The sequence below is a fragment of the Euleptes europaea genome, chromosome 1 (assembly GCF_029931775.1).
Source record: "Euleptes europaea isolate rEulEur1 chromosome 1, rEulEur1.hap1, whole genome shotgun sequence".
Taxonomy (NCBI): Eukaryota; Metazoa; Chordata; class Lepidosauria; order Squamata; family Sphaerodactylidae; genus Euleptes; species Euleptes europaea.
In genome coordinates, this window is record NC_079312.1 from 29488556 (window position 1) to 29505935 (window position 17380).

A 17380-nucleotide genomic window follows, 5' to 3' on the forward strand; every position below is an offset into this window, starting at 1 on the left:
CTGGCAAGCCTGCTGCGAGCTGGTAAACACGGCCGTTCTGGGCTGGCGAGGCATGGCCCGGCCTGACCAAATGACGTTTATGTCACATCCGGTTATCATAACAAATGAGTTTGACACCCCTGGTTTAGCAGAATTGCCACCATCTGGAGGGAGGGCTTTTTGTGACATTAACGGACTGCCCCCGAACAGCTCTAGTTCTCTGCTGATGGAGTTTGTGCGTATTTATATATCTAATTCTCAACATAGTCAAATCTGTGGATACTTAAATCTGGAAACTGGAGCCATGAACAGACAAGAAAGACGTCAGCTGATTTGTGTCCCCATTGGGGAGAAAGGTGTGGTATAAATAAATGAAGTTAATCAATACAGCTGAAGATGGGGGGGGGAGATAAAAGGTAGATTGGCTGGTGGGTGGGAAGGAAAGAAGGAAGCAGGGAAAGGTGAGGATATGAAGGCAGCCATGAGTGTGGGGAGAGAAATGCAGGGAAAAGTACCCCTCGCAAGCCCTTGTGGGTTCCCCACTTTGCAACTAGGTCTGGAGCCCTGCGCTGTGCAACTGGGCCCCGCAGCTAAGCACTGTGCAATTTGTAGGGTTGCCATGTCCCTCTTCGCCACCGGAGGGAGGTTTTTGGGGTGGAGCCTGAGGAGGGAGGGGTTTGGGGAGGGGAGGGACTTCAATGCCATAGAGTCCAATTGCCAAAGCAGCCATTTTCTCCAAGGGAACTGATCTCTATTGGCTGGATATCATTTGTAACAGCGAGAGATGCCCAGCTAGTACCTGGAGGTTGGCAACCCTATCAGTTGGGCCGTAGTTTCCCCAGGTAGAGGCTGGCTGCCAGGGGGAGGGGATGAAGGAATGCTGAAGACGGTGAGTAGTGGTGGTGGAGGATAAAGATAGGTTGGCTGGTGGATGGGAAAGAAAGAAGGGAGCAGGAACAGGGGAAATACTGTGATGGGAGCTTTCAGGAAAGGAAAAGAGGACGAAGAAGGAGAGGAAGAGTTGGTTTTTATATGCCAACTTTCTCTACCACTTAAGGAAGAATCAAACCGGCTCACAATCACCTTCCCCTCCCCACAACAGACACCCTGTGAGGTAGGTGGGGCTGAGAGAGCTCTAAGAGAGCCGTGACTAGCCCAAGGTCACCCAGCTGGCTTCATGCCTAGGAGTGGGGAAACCGACCCGGTTCACCAGATCAGAGTCCACCGCTCCAAACCTCCACTCTTAACCACTACACCACACCGGCTCTCACCACGCTGAAATAGCAGGTGGAGAATATATATATATACATATAAAACCTCACAGCTATCTGTCTGACAAAGCGGGCAGTGACCCACAAAACCTCATACTGAAGCAAATGTTGTTAGTCTTTAAGGTGCTATTAGATTTTTTGTTTTATTTTGATACGCCTCACTAGCGGGGCTACGCTTTTGCAATCAAGTTCCTCGCCTCCAGCGAGGCAACTGCTTCTCCCTCCCCAGATCTCCCTGTGTGTAAAGCAGCATGAGTTGAGCAGCTGACTGCGGGGGAAGAAGCCCAGGAAGTCTCCAGACAACGGTGCGGGTTTTTTAAAAAAAGGTTTATGCTAAGCTCCCGCAAGTCGACAAACGAAGGGAAATTGGGGAAGAGAAACACAGAGCTTAGAAATAACTGTTAGGTACAGTCTCTGGCTAATGCAAAGGTTCGCTGGCTGTCACGCCGCCCCTTTGAGGCCAGCCAGAAATTCCAAAATTGAGGGTTGGTCTCGATAAAAAGGTATTTGTGTGGCTTTTGTAGCTGGTTGCTTGCTACTGATTAAGTGGGGGTTTTCGGATGCGGCGGTCCTTCGCTCTTCTCTGCTCCCAACCCACACCTTTGGCTGAGGAAGCCCTGTCTGCTCTGAACGAGGAGGGAGGAGAAGGCTAAGTACAGATTAAAAACTACACTGGGGGGACGCCGGCGCTCCTTCATTAGAAGCAGATAGGTCTGTGAGTCATTCCCAGCTATTCTTACCTTGCAGCAGATGCTTATACACGCACTCAGGTACAACAGAAGGGAGGGGAGGAGGAATCTCTCTTACCATCTCTGCCGCCACGGAGGATTGGGCAAAGGCAGGGGAAGCAAGACGGCAGTCGACGCTTGATAACTTCTCTCCCCCCCCTTCTCTTCAGCTATCAGATCCTCAAATCTTCTGTGGGTTTGTGTGGGGTTTTTTTTTTTTTTTTGCCACAGACGATAACAGCAAGTGAGCTACTCTGTTCCCCCGTCTGTGCCCAGTGGATTACCTGAGACTCAGGAAGGGGCATCGCTTCTTCCCCCAAATTATTATGCCGTTGGCGTGCCTTAGCAGAGTTTTGCAGGCAAGGAAAAAGGAGAACCCTTGGCCTAGCGGGGGCATGCAACTGAAACATCCACAGCGGGCAAGGGCAACGGGCGGGGAGAGATGTAGCCACCTTGGACAGGTTTCTGAAGAGGCTGCACATACGGTTTCTGAATAAATAAGAATAATAAATAGCGTGGAGTAAGGATGAGGGTAGCCAATGCAGCTGTATTTGAATATCCGTTACCCCTGGGGCTTATTTATGTACAAGGGCCAGCCATGTAGATTGTGCTGCTTGACAGAGGTTTAAAAAGGTCTCCGCCCCGAGGTGATTTGGCACAAAGGCTGGGGGGACAGAGGCCTTAGTTCCACTCGCGGGTAGTTAGCGGAAGGTTAGATTGGAGATGAGATGATGAGGATCCCTGCCTTTTAAAAAGCAGTTTCAGCGGCACATGGGCCCCCAGAGCCATGTGGGGAAGAGGCAGCAGATCTAACCCACCGTCACATGGTTGTGCTAATCGAAACTGCTTGGTGAGCCAGCGTGGTGTCGTGGTGAAGAGCGGTGGACTCTAATCTGGAGAACCGGGTTTGATTCCCCACTCCTCCACATGAGCGGCAGAGGCTAATCTGGTGAACCAGGTTGGTTTCCCCATTCTTCCGCATGAAGCCAGACGGGTGACCTTGGCCTAGTCACAGTTCCCTCAGAACTCTCTCAGCCCCACCAACCTCCCAAGATGCCTGTTGTGGGGAGGGGAAGGAAAGGCGATTGTAAGCCGCTTTGATTCTCCTTAAAAAGGTACAGAAAATTGCCATATAAAAACCAACTCTTCTTCTTGGTTGTTAAGCCCTTTAAAATAAAAAAGATAGGCACCACTATTACGTCCATCTTTTCCCCTGAAAGAATGACAGCAAAGGGAAGGGAGGCAGTTTGGCTTAATGAAAACATGGGGGAACCCCTCCCACAGACACCAAACAAACACCTGAGGCCCTTCCTACATGAATTAATACCTACTTTGCCCTGGGAGAGACAATCTCCAGTTCCTTGTATTGGTTGGCCTTCATTACTGCAGTCCTATGACAGGTATTTCCTGATCTTTGCTATGGTAGGGAAGGCCAAGCAACAAATGGTTGTATCTCCCCATATTTTCTTCGCCATTAAAAAGCAGCCAAGGGGAGGGATTTAGATCAGGCCTGCAACTCAGGCAGGGGACGGGGGACACACACATTATTTTAGGTACCCCCTTTTAGTTGGTTTCAGGCAGCCGGCTCAAGGTTGACTCAGCCTTCCATCCTTCCTAGGTCGGTGAAATGAGTACGCAGCTTGCTGGGGGTAAAGGGAAGATGACTGGGGAAGGCACTGGCAAACCACCCCGCAAACAAAGTCTGCCTAGAAAACGTTGGGATGTGACGTCACCCCATGGGTCAGGAATGACCCGGTGCTTGCACAGGGGACCTTTACCTTTTACCTTTTAGCCTACTGACTGTATGAGGAATTCTATCAGGAGAAACAGCGCAAGGGAGGAAAGATTAATACAGGAACCACCCCCCCCACACACACACACACCAACAGCTGCTTAAGAAAAGTACCAGCATTTTAAGAAAAGTACCAGGATATTTTTTTTTCAGGTGGGTAGCCATATTAGTCTGTAGTAGTAGCACAAATTTCGAATTCAGTTGCACCTTAAAGACTAACGAAATTTCCCAGGATATAGAAGAAGAAGAGTTGGTTCTTATATGCTGACTTTCTCTACCACTTAAGGAAGAATCAAACCAGCTTACAATCACCTTCCCTTCCCCTCCCCACAACAGACACCCTGTGAGGTAGGTGCGGCTGAGAGAGCTGTGACTAGCCCAAGGTCACCCAGCCGGCTTCGTGTGGAGGAGTGGGGAAACCAAGCCGGTTCACCAGATTAGCCTCCGCCGCTCATGTAGAGGAGTGGGGACTCAAACCTGGTTCTCCAGTCCACCGCTCCAAACCACCACTCTTAACCACTACACCACGGTGGGTCTCTATAAGCTGTTGAGAATATCTGACGAAGTGAGCTTTGACTCACAAAAGCTTGTGCCTAGAAAATGTTGTTTGTCTTTAAGGTACTACTGGAGTCACCATCTGTTCCACCAGGAGCTTAGATCTTGAATCTTCCATGTAGCCTGGTCCTGAGAAATGTTCAATTCTGACTCTGTAAGTCTTCATTTTACAGCCATTCTCTCTCCCTAGGGAGCCCTGGGAATTGTACTTTTCTGAGAAGCGGCCAGAAATCCTAGGCAGAATTCTGTGCATTGTCTCTCAACCGCAGTTCCCAGGAGTATGTTGGTGAAGCCATGACATTTAAATTAGTGTGAAACTGATAACAATTTACAGTGTAGATATCACTCCTTCTAATAACCAAGTGGCAGTTCCTCCTCATGATCTTGAAAGCAACGCAACAGGACATCCAGAGACAAGCTGGGGTTTCTCAGGGGAGTACTCAGGTATGTAGAAATTTTTTCCCTTTGTAAATCAACAAAGGAAAAAGAAGAAAATACACCCCCGTGTAAGAAATGGTCTGATGAGAACCAAATGTGCTCCAGGAGGCTTGGAAGGAGGTAAACAAAAATGGGGGAGTGGAAATCACCTTGTTCAAGGTCCTGAAAATTTACAGGCTCCAAAAAGGCTCAAGAAGACGAGTCGGTTTTTATATGCTGACTTTCTTTACCTTTTAAGGAGAATCAAATAAGCTTACAATCACCTTCCCTTCCTCTCCCCACAGCAGGCACCCTGTGAGGTAGGTGGAGCTGAGAGAGTTTGGAGAGAACTGTGACTGGCCCAAGGTCACCCAGCTGGCTTGATGTAGAGGAGTGTGGAATCAAACCCGGTTCACCAGATGAGAGTCCACCGCTCCTAACCACTACACCATGCTGGCCTTGGAGAAACCCACGTATGCTTCCTGGACCTCCTTACAACAAAGAGACTTGCAGCTATAATAAACCTTATATTTTGTTAACACCTTTGTAAGGAATTAATGTAAATAATTAAATTGATTCAAGACATTACAGCATTCTTCAACAAAGACTTCTAAGTCTGACATCAGCCACAGCTGCACGTGTACGAAAATGCAAGCATTGAAATCAGGCGTTTGCACCTTCTTGAGTTCTATAGGCAAACTGGGAAGAACCCTGGAGCCCACTCCCCCTTACTTTGCATGCAGAAAGTCCCAGGTTCAATCCTTGGCATCTCCGGCAAAAAAAGATCTCATCCAGCAGCATGTGTTAGGGAAGACCTTGCTTTGCCTGAGACCCTGGAAAACAATCATTGAACAAATTTCACTTCTATTATGGATTGCTACATTAAGGATAAGGTTGTTAGGTCCCTCTTTGCCAACGGCGGGAGGTTTTTGGGGCGGAGCCTGAGGAAGGCGGGGTTTGGAAGGGGAGGGACTTCAATGCCACAGAGTCCAAATGCCAAAGTGGCCATTTTTTCCAGGTGAACTGATCTCTATCAGCTGGAGATCAGTTGTAATACCGGGAGAACTCCAGCTAATACCTGGAGGTTGGCAACCCTAGCTAAGGAAGAACACCCTCCCTTGGTCTTTAAAGCATTCACAATGCACTGTCTCTGTAAGCCCAGGAGATCCTCTCCAGAGGAAACCAGGCCCCATTAGGGTTGCCAGGTCCCTCTTCGCTACCGGCGGGAGGTTTTTGGGGTGGAGCCTGCGGGGTTTGGGGAGGGGAGGGACTTAAATGCCATAGAGCCCAATTGCCAAAGCGGCCGTTTTCTCCAGGGGAACTGATATCTATTGGCTGGAGATCAGTTGTAATAGCAGGAGATCTCCAGCTACTACCTGAAGGTTGTCAACCCTAGGAACCATCTATCTTTTCCAGAACCTCAGCAGCAAAGTCAGCCTTTGCCTCTCCCTCTCTCACTGCCCTGCAGGTGCTGAGCTTGTTGGGAACTGCCCGAGTTCATCCCCCTAATCGTATTATGTGCAGCTCAGCTGAGCCATAATATCAATCACAGGGTTTATCCAGAGAGCTTCTTAGACCCCCCCCCCTTGTTCCAGCCTCTGGGTTTCAGGCTATACCACAGCAGGATGTTAGAAACTTGATGGATCAAGTAAATAAAAGACCCTATGGAGAGTTGCAACAAAAACAGGAATTGTATTTTGCATATGCTTCGTAGTGATTATATAAATAGAAACTGTTGAGGAAAAAATATATATTGTGTTAGGCGTCGTGGTTTAAAGATGTTTTGCCTAGATTAAGACTATAATGTTAAGCTCTCTATCACTCATTTGAATATAGATAGGTGGACAGGAGTTACAAAAGGGATATATAGGTAAAGCAAAAATTAAGCATAAATATGATATGACTGATAAATTGGGGCAGTTAGTAACAATTCTGCATGCAGAATAATTAAGACATTAAATGTTTTTATTAGTAAAGCAGATTTTGCTATGCCATAATGTTCAAATCGTCTCGGTGTTATGCCTGTGTGATATGTTGTTTGTTTTATTTGTTTGTTAAATTTTTAAAACCAAAGCAAGGTGTACTATTTTGTAATGTTTGTTTGTGTTCCTATTATATAGAACTGAAAATAATTTTAAAAAAGAAACCTTTCCGTGAACTTACCCTGAGCACCATCCTAGAGATGGCCCCAGGGTTGCCCCAGGGTTATTAGAAACTCCCAGATCACAAATGTTCAGTCTAGCAGAAACATCCAGCAAAAATTAACATCTGGCACGCCCCCAAACACGATATGCTTGCAGGGGTGTTACCTTCTGCCCCCTGAAAGAGTTCCTGGCCAAAATTAAATGGCTGCAACTTTTTCCAGGAACGGAGATGTGTGTGTTAAGTGCCGTCAAGTCGCTTCCGACTCATGGCGACCCTGTGAATCAATGTCCAATCTTTAACAGCCTTGCTCAGGTCTTGCAAATTGAGGACTGTGGCTTCCTTTATTGAGTCAACCTATCTCTTGTTGGGTCTTCCTCTTTTCCTGCTGCCCTCAACTTTTCCTAGCATGACTGTCTTTTCTAGTGACTCTTGCCTTCTCACGACGTGACCAAAATACAACAGCCTCAGCTTAGTCATTTTAGCTTCTAGGGTCAGTTCAGGCTTGATTTCATCTATAACCCACTGATTTGGTTTTTTGGCAGTTTTTTGGAGATACAACAGTCTAACGCAAATCGCCTGCTGAATTTCTGCCTCCCAGCCAGCTCTCTAAAAAGACAGGGGCGAAACTCACGTTGCCTTCAGCAGATTCTTGGGGGCGAGTTCCCAAAGCAAGCAGCAGCAAACAGCAGCAGCAGCAAATGGCCAAATCTATTACTGCACCAGCATTTACCTTTTGGAGTTCTTAACCCTTCTTCGCCTCGCCTCATATGGCAGGCAATCCACAGCCCTGCTCAGGGCACTGTCGTCACCCTTACTTATACGGCCTTTCTGTGATTACATACCCAGGGCTTAGAGTAGCAGTATCCTTGTTGTCTTGGTGAGAAAACTGTTTGAGGTTGGGGGAGGGACTTCTCACCAACAACAATGATCCGCCTAATAGAGACCCAAACCCAGGAACCAAACCTGGATGCCATCTTTGTCCCCACATACACTCTTCTACTTCTACATACTATTCTATGACAGGACTGAATAACATCAGCTGTACCATCTCAGGATCATCCACTTGCTCATCCTCTAGTGTGATATATGCCATCCTGGGTCAGCAATGCCATTTAGCTTTCTACACTGGACAAACAGGACAGTCTCTACATAAAAGACTGGTCCAGATCACATGAAGTGCTGGTATCACTTTACTCTGCTCTGGTTAGACCTCACCTAGAGTACTGTGTTCAGTTTTGGGCACCACAATTTAAGAAAGATGTAGATAAGCTGGAACGTATCCAGGGCAACAAAGATGGTGAGGGGTCTGGAGACCAAGTCCTATGAGGAAAGGTTGAAGGAGCTGGGAATGTTTAGCCTGGAGAGGAGAAGACTGAGAGGGGGCATGATAACCATCTTCAAGTACTTGAAGGGCTGTCATGTAGAGGAGGGTGATGAGTTGTTTTCTGTTGCCCCAGAACAGTGGTCGGCAAACTCATTAGTCAAGAGAGCCAAATATCAACAGTACAACCATTGAGATTTCTTTTGAGAGCCAAATTTCTTAAACTTAAACTATATAGGTAGGTACACTGTTTATTAACTTAATAAACTTTAATTAAAGTTTAAGTCTTAATTAAACTGTAGGTACACTGAATAAAACTTGATATCATACTTAATAATGATTTTATTTATTGATAAAAATTAAATAGTAAGTAAGGTATCCATAAAATTAAATCATGACAATGACTGACAAACACTTAATGTGAACAATGGCCTTGCATCTCCTTGGAAAGTTTGGGTAAATCAGGTTTGTATGTTGTTGTTTTTAATTTTAGACATGATTCCAGGTTCTCATCAATAAGGCGACTTCTCAATTTACTCTTGATAAGGTTCATGCTTGAAAAAGATTGTTTGCATGAATATGTAGAACCGAAAAGGGAAAGAACAGCAAACGCTAGTAGAGGAAGGGAGGGGGGAGGAATGGAGAAAGGAAGGAAGGAACTGGGAAAGGAAAGAAGGAAGAAAGAAAGGGGGGAGGGATGGAGAAAGAAAGAGGAAGGAAGGAACTGGGAAAGGAAAGAGAAGGAAGGAACTGGGGAAGAAAGGATGAAAGGAAGGAAGGAACTGGGAAAGGAAAGAGAAGGAAGGAACTGGGGAAGAAAGGCAGCCTGGAGCTGGACTTTTGGAAGCCCCCTGAGGGGGACGAGGAGGAGGAAGGCGGCGAGGAGGAGAGTTTACCCCTTCCAAGTGGGCCGGTGATTAAGGCGCGAAATCTGCCCCCCACCCTGGAAGTTCCCCCGCAAGATCCCGGCCGGGCAAGACGCCGCCTGCACGGGGGGGCGGGAAGGCGATGCGCCGGACCAACTCCAAACTCTCAGTCTGAGGCGCGGGGAGGGTGAAGCGAGCTCGGTCCTGGCCCAGGAAGCATCGTCGCCTTCCCTGCCCGGGGCCAGGTGGAGCCAACAGGAGGAGGAGGTGGGGGGGTGAGAGGTAGCCCAGCTCCGGTCACCCGTAGAGACAGAGGAGGGAAGGCGGCAGCCGAAACGAGGACTGGACAGCCACGCCTCACTCCTCACGGTGGAGAGAAGGAAGGGAGGAGGGAGGGAGGAGCCCCCTCTCTGCCAAACCAAGGCGCGCAGCCGGGCGGCAAGAAAAGACGGGGGGGGGGTGGCAGCTGAGGGGCTCTTGTCGTTCTCCGGCCGCCGCCGCAATGGTAGGAGGCGGGGACAGCGCTGGGGTGAGAAGGAGGAAGGGCCACTCCTTCCTCTTTCGGAGACCCTCCCGCTGCTTCGGCCAGCCTAGGGCGCTGCTTCCGCACGTGGGAAGAGCCGTACTCAGGGGCCCAAAGAGCCACTTGCGGCTCGGGAGCCGCGCTTTTGCGACCCCTGCCCCAGAAGGCTGGACCAGAACCAACGGGTTAAAATTAAATCAAAAGAGTTTCCGTCTAAACATTAGGAAGAATTTTCTAACACAGCGGTTCCTCAGTGGAACAGGCTTCCTCGGGAGGTGGTAAGCTCTCCTTCCCTGGAGGTTTTTAAGAAGAGGTTAGATGGCCATCTGTCAGCAATGCTGATTCTATGACCTTAGGCAGATGATGAGAGGGAGGGCATCTTGGCCACCTTCTGGTCCCTGAGGGTGTGTGTGTGGGAGGTAGTTGTGAGTTTCCTGCATTGTGCAGGGGGTTGGACTAGACAACCCTGGTGGTCCCAACTCTGATTCTATGGTGGTGGAAAGTGCCGTCGAGTCACAGCTGATTTACGGTTAATCTGTAGGGTTTTCAAGGCAAGAGACGAACAGAGGTGGTTTGCCATTGTCTGCCTCTGTGTAGCAGACTTCCTTGGTGGTCTCCCATCCAAGTACTAACCAGGGCTGACCCTGCTTAGCTTCTGAGATCAGGCTAGCCTGGGCCATCCAGGTCAGAACATGTAAAAATCTAATCTGACATTAAACATAGCAGTATTCAGAAGGCAGTGGGAGAACTTGTGAATCTTCCAGCACATACTGATGCTGATTAAAAAGCTAGCATTCTCCTACAGCGGAACTTCAAAGGGAGAATCCAGCATGAAAGTACTGAATTGGAATTCATAACACTCTTCCCACCAGGACTGAATAAAGATCTTGGTTTTCCTCACTCACTATATTGTAGGCACTAATTTCTCAGCATGACTCCCTTTACAGATGTGAATTAATTTGGCTGATTCCAGGGTTGCCAACAGGCCTGGAGAAAAATGTCCTGTCTCTTTAATTGAGGATTAATAGGATGCTATTTTCCAGGTTATGTTATTTACCTCCATGCTATGAAAAGCTGCAACTGCCCATTTCCACACATTAAGCCTCTATTAAAAGGGAAGGAGTTTTTTTGCAGGCCGGCTGGCAAACTGAGTTGTCCTTTATATGGTCTCTGGACTGCTCTATAGAATTTGCTTATCAATGATGATGTTATCATGTCTCAGACTGTCCTTTCCTTAAGTAGATTTTGTGTTAATCTTACCCTGCCTATTTATCAGCAATTGAGAATGGTCCTTACTCTCTCTAAGTGGCTAGATCATTCTTTGATTGGGTCTTGTTTTACACCAGCCTTTCCGCTTATAATGCCTCCGCATCCCCCTTTCCAATGGCTTTTAACTTTTAAGTATAAATATAGCTGCTATGGATGAACCCGTGACACATCTGGCGAAGTGAGCACCGACTCACAAAAGATGATGCTGGGATAAACTCGGTTAGTCTTTAAGGAGCCAACAAACTTCTGTGTGCTTTTGTTGCAACTGACTGTGTGTGTTAAGTGCCGTCAAGTCGCTTCCGACTCATGGCGACCCTATGAATGAAAGTCCTCCAAAATGTCCTATCTTTGACAGCCTTGCTCAGATCTTGCAAATTGAAGGCTGTGGCTTCCTTTATTGAGTCAATCCATCTCTTGTTGGGTCTTCCTCTTTTCCTGCTGCCCTCAACTTTTCCTATCATGATGGTCTTTTCCAGTGACTCTTGTCGTCTCATGACGTGACCGAAATACAACAGCCTCAGTTTAGTTATTTTAGCTTCTAGGGTCAGTTCAGGCTTGATTTGATCTATAACCCACTGATTTGTTTTTTTGGCGGTCCACGGAATCCGTAACACTCTCCTCCAACACCACATTTCAAAGGAATCTATTTTCTTCCCATCTGCTTTCTTCACTGTCCCGCTTTCACACCCATACATAGTAATAGGGAATATGATGGCATGAATTAATCTAGTCTTGGTGGCCAGAGTCACATCCTTACACTTCAAAATCTTTTCTAGCTCCTTCATGGCTGTCCTTCCCAGTCTCAATCTCCTTCTAATTTCTTGGCTGCAGTCTCCCTTTTGGTTGATGGTGGAGCCAAGGAATAGAAAGTCTTGAACCATTTCAATTTTCTCATTGTCAACCTTAAAGTTGTGTAATTCTCCTGTAGTCATTACTTTTGTTTTCTTGATGTTCAGCTGTAGTCCTGCTTTGGCACTTTCTCTTTTAACTTTCAGCAATAGTTGTTTCAAATCTTCACTATTTTCTGCCAATAATGTAGTGTCATCAGCATATCTCAAATTATTGTTCCTCCCTCCAATTTTCACTCCACCTTCATCTAAATCTAATCTAGCTTTCCTAATTATATGTTCTGCATATAGATTGAAGAGATAGGGAGATAAAATACATCCTTGTCTGACACCTTTGCCAATTGGAAACCATTCCGTTTCTCCATATTCTGTTCTAACTGAGGCCTCTTGTCCAGAGTACAGGTTGCGCATCAAAACGATCAGATGTAGTGGCACACCCATTTCCTTTAAAACCAGCCATAGCTTTTCATGATCCACACAGTCAAAAGCTTTGCTGTAATCTATGAAACACAAGCTGATTTTCTTCTGAAATTCTCTCGTACGCTCCAGTAACCAGCGTATATTTGCAATATGATCTCTAGTGCACCTTCCTTTTCTGAAACCAGCTTGAACATCAGGCATTTCTTGTTCCATATATGGTAACAGCCTTTGATGTCTCCTTTCTTGGGAATTGGAATGTAAATGGATTGTTTCCAGTCTGTGGGCCATTGTTTTGTTTTCCATATCTGTTGGCATATTCTTGTCAAGATTTTGATGGACTCCGTTTCTGTGGCTTGGAATAGCTCTATTGATATCCCATCTGCTCCTGGTGATTTGTTTCTCCCGATTGCTCTCAATGCAGCTTTCACTTCACTTTCTAAAACTGTAGGTTCTTCTTCAAAAGATTCTTCTTGGAAAGAATCTTTTATCCTTTCATCTCTTCTGTATAGTTCTTCAGTGTATTGTTCCCACCTTTTCTTTATTTTGTCCTGTTCAGTTAATGTATTTCCATGCTGATCTTTCAGCATGCCTAACCGTGCTTTAAATTTCCCTTTGATTTCTTGGATCTTGTGGAATAGATCTCTTGTTCTTCCTTTTTTGTTGTTCTCTTCTATTTCTTTACACTGGTTATTATAATAGGTCTCTTTGTCTCTACGTGCTAGTCGCTGGAACGTTGCACTTAGACTTTTGATTCTATTTCTGTCACCTTCTACTTTTGCTTCTCGACTATCTCTGGCAATTTTAAGAGTTTCCTCAGACATCCATCGAGGTTTTTCTTTTCTTTTGGCTACAGGAATAGTCTTTGCACATTCTTCCTTGATAATATCTCTAGTTTCCACCCATAGTTCTTCAGGTTTACATTCACTTGAACTTAGTAATGCAAATCTGTTCCTTACATGGTCTTTAAACTCTTCCGGAATATTTCTTAGATTGTATTTTGGTGCTATGAATGTTTTGGTGTTTTTCTTAAGCTTTATCTTGATTTTCGATATTACCAGTTCATGATCTGTACCGCAGTCGGCTCCTGGTCTTGTTTTGGCCGAGAGAATAGAGCTTCTCCATCTTCTGCTTCCAATTATATAATCTATTTGATTTCTATACTGGCCGTCTGGTGATGTCCATGTATACAATCGTCTATTTGGTTGCCTGAAACATGTGTTTGCAATGAACAGATTGTTGTCTTCACAGAATTCTACGAGGCGTTCTCCTGCTTCATTCCGTGCTCCTAGCCCAAATCTGCCAACAACATTTGATTCTGCTTTGTTTCCTACTTTTGCGTTCCAATCACCTATGATTATCAGCATATCTTGTTTAGGTGTGTGATCAATTTCTTCCTGAACACTGGCATAAAAACTTTCAATTTCTTCCTCATCAGCATCTGTAGTTGGGGCATAAACTTGAAGGATGCTTATGTTGATAGGCTTTCCCTGAAGTCTGATCGATATTATTCGGTCAGACTTTGCATTATAGCTCCTGACTGCCTTTGCTACATCTTGCCTCACTATTAAAGCAACTCAGTTTCTTCTCTTTTTGTCATTCCCTGAATAAAACACTTTGTAATTTTCTGATTGAAAATGTCCTAATCCAGTCCACTTTAATTCACTTACTCCCAGGACTGAAATATCCATGCGTTCCATTTCTTGTTTAACAATTTCAAGCTTACCCTGATTCATGCTTCTCACATTCCATGTTCCTATTTTATGCGTCGAACAGCTTCGGACTTTCCTTTTGCATCTATTTATGTCAACCACTGAACGTCCTTTCGGCTTTAGTCCAATCGCATCATTAAGAACAGCGCTACTCGTACTTGTCCTCTGCTCTACCCCAGTAGCAGATTGAGTGCCATCCGACCTGGGGGTCCCATCTTCCAGCACTATATCTTTTTTCATTTTGGATTGTCTCATCATAGGGTTTTCAAGGTAAAGGTTGGTCAGAAGTGGTTTACCAGTGCCTTCTTCTGCGCAGTACTAACCAGAGTTAGCCGTAGTGGCACTGCCGTTGTCTACGAAAGATCTTCCGCCAGTGTCACCTTCCACTACTGCTGCTGCCCAATAGCTAACCTTCAGGGATTCCTCTACCCCCATCCCCATTGGAACTGCCTGTTCTCTTCTGCGGATGTGGCCATTGATCCCTTAAGGGGGTGGACGCATCTTCGACTGGTGTCTCAGCTGTGACCATTCCGTCTTGAGTGATTTTGCTAGGAGTTTAGTCTCTTGATAAGAGTCTAGACCCCTTATGGTATTGCTCTCAGCTTCCCTGACACTCACAAACCCCCTCACCACGTTAAGGTGTGCATCCAGAAGGGGGTGCAACTGACTAACCCTCTGTAATTTTTAGGATGGACCTTTGGTAGGGTTGCCAACAACCTGGAGGGAAAACGTGCTGCCCCCTTAAAAGAATTTTTATGTGTGGAAATGGGCAGTTAAAGCTTTACATGGCATGGAGGTAAATAACATTACCTCGCAAATAACATCCTGTTAAGCCTCTGTTAAGGGGACAGGACATTTTTTCCCTCCAGGTTGTTAGGAACGGTACATCTTGGGCTTCCCTTCTTGTTCTTAAGCCTTGTCCCCTAATTCCAAAAGTATGTAGTCAGGCTAAAGCTTATTCAGTGTGAACAAAATGTGTCCTGCACAAACTCAGAGGACCTCTTTTCATTTGTTATAAATATCTTATAACCCTCAATGAATATTTTACAACCCTCAGCTGCCCTGAGCCTGGCCTTGGGCCGGGTAAAAGTGTAATGAAATAAAAGTGTAATGAAATAAATAAATGGAGACTTAGAACTGAAAAGAGGTTCTTCTGGGGTTGAAGTTCTCAGCTTCCTCCTGCCTGGCATTTCTTGGCTCCCGGGTGCAGAGGCACTGTCTTTTTAGTAGAGCCGGTGTGGCGTGGTGGTTAAGAGTGGTGGACGCTAACTCTTAGAGCGGTGGACTCTAATCTGGAGAACTGATTCCCCCACTCCTCCACATGAGCGGCGGACTCTAATCTGGTGAACCAGGTTGGTTTCCCCACTCCTTCACATGAAGCCAGCTAAGTGCCCTTGAGCCAGTCACAGTTCAAACTCTCTCAGCCCCACCTATCTCACAAGGTATCTGTTGTGGGGAGAGGAAGGGAAGGAGATGGTAAGCCAGTTTGAGACTCCTTAAAGGTAGAGAAAATTGGGGTATAAAACCCTCTCCCCCCCCTTTCCTCCTCCTCCTCCTTCTTCTCCGCTGCTCCACCAGCAGTGCTTTCTCACTTTGCAGTCAGTTCTGCCAAAAACCCCATGCAGCTGTTGCCTAGGTAGTCGGCGAGAACTTCCCCCAGTAACCAACTGACCGTGGCAAGCTGCCGTCCAGGACTTAACACTGGGCTCTCACTCAAAAGCCGTCACTTATATTATATATACACATATATTTTATATATATATATATATATATATATATATATATATATATATATATATATATATATATATATATACACACACACACACACACACACACACACACACACACACACAATATTTCTTGAACAGGCAGCCTGAGGAAAGTTCATGTCATTAAAAAGCTTATGTTCTGCTCTGCGAACTTTGGTGAGTTCTGACAAAGGTATAATTTGACAGGTCCTGTGTTGTGATATTTCCCCCCCACACACACCTTCGACTTTGACTTCCTGATGATTCAGCACACAAATGTGGCACAAATGACTAAAAAGGTTCTCTCTCTCTCTCTCTGCTTCTCTCTCATTTGAGTGGCAGTCGCCAATTTAGAACCCAACTCAGCGGCAAGTGTAACAAGGGTTATTTTTCCCAGCGTGCGTCGCTTCACAGCTCCCTCTATTTTCAGTTTCTTCTCAAGCTTGGTTCACGGTGGGGGTGAGGGGAGAAGAAAGAAGGGGAGGGGGAGAGAGAGAAGGTAAAATTGAAGGCTGTGTGCTGTGACTGGCGGCAGCCGGCGCCGTGTCCTGGAAAACACTTTCTCAGCCCCCCTGCAGTAACGGATGACATTTGCGCGCACCACAGAAGCGATGGGGAACTGTTGCCTGCCCTTGGCACAGGTGCCGGGGGGACAGCGGCGAGCCTGAGGAGGGTTGGAGGGGAGGGGGGCCGTTCCTGCCAGCCTGAGCCCCCTCCCTCCACGATCACGTGCATGAGTAACAATTCACCGATGGCCAAGGAAGTTGGCCAGGTAGCCACAAATCATTAGCTACCCAGAGGGATCAGAGTTGAATCCTAATGTGTAAATCGTTTTAAAACACGTTCAGATCGTGAAACAACAAGCGCTTTCCTCTCCTGTGTATGCCTTAGCAAGATGGTATGCTATGCCTGCAGGGGTTGTCCTGTATTTTATTTTTGAATGGTACTTGGGAAATCTTTGGGGGCTGTAGGAAATAATACGCAATAGCAATGAATACCAGAGGTGGTTTTTCCTAAAAGAAGATTTCCAACTTGGGAAATCTTTGGGGGCTGTAGGAAATAATAAACAATAGCAATGAATACCAGAGGTGGTTTTCCTAAAAGAAGATGGGACTGGTGAACAAACTCCTTGCAACAATGCTGGGCCTGAAGGGAGCTGTGGTATAGCCTTCCCGGTATAGTCACCCCTCCATACAACTGTCCCTCAGAGGGTTTCCAAATCCTTGTCCTCCCACCAAGGAAGCGATGTTCCCTCTCTCACAAGAAGTGACATGAGGCAAAAGCCGAGCGCCTAAGGAGAACCCTCTGGAGTGGGACTATCTAGAAAGATCCCTCTAGTCCAGCATCCTGTGTCCAAAATACTTCTGGGAAGCATCAGCCTTCCCCTGTTTGGCCTCAGTATCTGCCTTAGGTCTTTTATGCAAGGCTGTTTCCCTTCATCCCTCTGATGACTTCAGGTCTTTGTTTTATTATTTCCGACTATCAGAGGTCGCTTCTCCCCCTGCCCTTCCCCTGTATTGGTTTTCTTTAAAGTAATTTTTATTGAAAATTTAAACATACAAATTTAAACATTACATACACATACATACAGTCTAGACCTTCTTCCAAGGAAATCGGTAAATAATTATAAGTGAACCAGTAAATAATCACAGAACGCTCGTTTAAACCATACAGTGGATTTATCTTAACGATGAACTACGCTAAATTGCATATATCATATAAGCTTCTTGCTCTTTAACTATACCAGTCTTCTAGTTAACCCAAACTCTAAATTCTAAAATTCTAA

General features: G+C 46.0%; 1 protein-coding gene across 2 annotated transcripts in view; it reads right to left on the minus strand.

Moving 5' to 3' along the window:
- LHFPL4 (LHFPL tetraspan subfamily member 4) overlaps positions 1-17380 on the minus strand; it is a 73751-nt gene that overhangs the window by 12763 nt on the left and 43608 nt on the right. The window lies entirely within an intron of this gene.